The sequence below is a fragment of the Trachypithecus francoisi genome, unplaced genomic scaffold, assembly GCF_009764315.1.
Source record: "Trachypithecus francoisi isolate TF-2019V2 unplaced genomic scaffold, Tfra_2.0 Lachesis_group15, whole genome shotgun sequence".
NCBI lineage: Eukaryota > Metazoa > Chordata > Mammalia > Primates > Cercopithecidae > Trachypithecus > Trachypithecus francoisi.
In genome coordinates this window covers 61367890-61371189 of record NW_022681460.1, presented here as the reverse complement: position 1 = coordinate 61371189, position 3300 = coordinate 61367890, and the positions used below count along the sequence as shown (strand labels likewise).

Here is a 3300-nt window from a genome sequence, read left to right as displayed (position 1 = left end):
CCCATGGAATACTACTCAGTCATAAAAATACGAAATCATGTCTTCTGCAGCAACATGAATGGAACTGAAGGCCATTATCTTTAGTCAGATAACTTAGAAACAGAAAGTCAAACACCAGGTATTCTACTTATAAATCGGAGCTAAATAATGTGTACATGTGGACACCAGAGAGTGGGATAATACACATCAGAAACTCAGAAACATGGGAGGTTGATTAGGGATAAGAAATTATCTAATGAGTTCCATGTTACACTAAAAGCTCAGACATCACACTATGTCATATATCCATGTAACAAAACTGTGGTTGTAGCTTCTAAATCTATGACAATAAAATAATATAAAATTGTAATGGAGTAATATGAAAAGTTAATGGTTTACCCTGGGTTATATTCAGTACATTTTTCTTCATTAGAAGTACAAATGCTTGCATCCCAATTAGATTTAAATATTTTACCTGTTTTACTAATCTAAGAATCAAATTAATTTAATAAAAGGTGTATGCCACATTTTTAACATTGACATGATAATAGCAAACCATGATTGAGTCTATTTTCCATTTTTGACAAATTATATTATTGCCTCTTATTTCTCTCAATATAATGAGCCACATGCATCACAAACATAAAGTAAAACTAAAATTTAAAAAATGTTTGCACTCACTTCAGCAACACCTATACTAAAATTGGAATGACACAGACAAGAAGACAAGATCGGCATGGTCCCTGTGCAAGGATGACATGCAAATTTGTGAAGCATTCATATTTTTAATATAAAAGTAAAAAATCCATCCAAAGGATAGCAACTTCAAAGTTTAAAGGAACATCAGCCCATACAGATGAGAAAGAACCAGTGCAAGAACTCTGGAAACTCAAAGAGCCAGAGCATCTTTTTACCCCCAAATGGCCACACTAGTTCTCCAGCAATAGTCCTTAACTAAAATGGCTGAAATGACAGACATAAAATTCAGAATCCTGATAGAAATGAAGATCATCATGATTCAGCAGAAAGTCGAAACCTAATGCAGGGAATCTAAGGAATCCAGTAAAAAAAAATAGAGGAGCTGAAAGATGAAATAACCATTTCAAGAAAAAAACCAAACTGATTTGATAAAGTTGGGAAACTCACCAAAATAATTTCATAATACAATTTTAAGTATTAACAGCTGAATAGACCAAGCTGAGGAAAGAATTTCAGAGCTTGAAGACCATTTCTTCAAATTATTTCAGTCAGACAAAAACAAAGAAGAAAAAAGAATGAATAAAACCTCCAAGAAAAATGAGATTATATAAAGAGACCAAATCTAAAATTCACTGGCATCCCTGCCAATAGAAGCTACAACCACACTTTTGTTACATGGATATATGACATAGTTGTGATGTCTGAGCTTTTAGTGTAACATTGAACTCATTAGATAATTTCTTATCCCTAATCAACCTCCCATGTTTCTGAGTCTCTGATGTATATTATCCCACTCTCTGGTGTCCACATGTACACATTATTTAGCTACAATTTATAAGTGTGAGAGAGAGAGAGAGCAAGAAACTTGGAAAGTATATTTGAGGATACTGTTCATGAAAGTTTCCTGACCTTGCTATAAAGGCCAACATTTAAATTCAGAAAATGCAGAGAGTCCCTGCAAGATAACATGAACATCTTTAAGACACATATGCATCAGACTTTTCAATGTTAACATGAAAAAAGATCTCTACAACAAGAATTACAAAATACTGCTGAAGGAAATCAGAGAAAACACAAACGGATGGAAAAACATTTCATGCTCAGGAATAAGAAGAATCAATATTGTTAAAATGACCATGCTTTCCAAAGCAATTTACAGATTCAATGCTATTCCTATCAAACTATAAATGACATTTTCCACAGAATTAGAAAAAAATTATTCTAAAATTCTATGGAACCAAAAAAGAGCCTGAAGAGTTAATGCAATTATAAGCAAAGTGAACAATGCTGGAAGCATCATATAACCCAACTTTAAACTATCTTACAAGACCACAGTAACCAAAACAATATGATACTGTGCAATAACAAACACATAGACCAATGGAATAGAATAGAGAGCCCAGAAATACAGCCATACACCTACAACCATCTGTTCTTTAACAAATTCAACAACAACAAGCAATGAAGAAAGGATTCCCTATTCAATAAATGACACTGGGATAACTATCTAACCATATGCAGAAGACTGAAACTGAATCCATTCCTTAAACCATATACAAATCAACTCAAGATGGATTAAAGACTTAAATGTAGGCTGGATGTGGTGGCTCATGCCTGTAATCCCATCACATTGGGAGGCCGAGATGGGTGGATCTCCTGAGGTCAGGAGTTCAAGACCAGCCTGGCCAACATAGTGAAACCTTGTCTCTACTAAAAGTACAAAAATTAGCCGGACATGGTGGTGCATGCCTGTCATCCCAGCTACTCAGGAAGCTGAGGCAGGAGAATTGCTGGAACCTGGGAGGCAGAGGTTGCAGTGAGCTGAGATCATGCCACTGCACTTCAGCCTGGGTGACAAAGCGAGACCCCCCATTTCAAAAAAAAAAAAAAAAAAAAAAGACTTAAATGTAAAGCTTAAGACTGTGAAAACTCTGGAAGAAAACCTAGGAAATACATTTTGGATATAAGAATAAGCAAACATCTTATGACAATGACAAAGATACCTAAAGTAATTGCAACAAAAAGCTTGACAATGGAACCTAATTAAACTAGAGATCTTCTGCATAGCAAAAGAAATCATCAGCAGGATAAAGAGATAACTCACAGAATGGGAGAAAATATTTGCAAACTATAAATCAGAGAAAAGTCTGATATCTAGACTCTATAAGGAACTTAAACAATTTTACAAGCCAAAAAAGAAATAACCCCACTAAAAAGTGGACAAAAGACATGAACACACTTTTAAAAAGAAGATATGCACAGGATCAACAAGTGTATGAAAAAATGTTCAACATCACTATTCATTTGAGAAATGCAAACCAAAATGGCAAGGAGATACCATCTCACACCAGTCAAAAAATAACAGGTGCTGGTGGAGTTGTGGAGGAAAGGGAATGCTTAAACACTACTAGTGGGAATGTAAATTAGTACAGCCATTGTGGAAAACAGTTTGTTCATCTCTCAAAGAACTTAAAACAGAATTACCATTCAACCCAGCAATCCCATCATTGGATGCATATACTCAAAGGGATATAAACCATTTGATATGGTTTGGTTCTGTGTCCCCACCCAAATCTCATCTTGTAGCTCCCATTTTCCATGTGTTGTGGGAGGGACCCAGTG

The 3300-nt window shown here is 35.1% G+C and overlaps 1 pseudogene; it reads left to right on the top strand.

Moving 5' to 3' along the window:
• The first annotated feature begins 648 nt into the window (after positions 1 to 648).
• Positions 649 to 767, top strand: LOC117098138 (annotated as a pseudogene).
• The last annotated feature ends 2533 nt before the right edge of the window (positions 768 to 3300 follow it).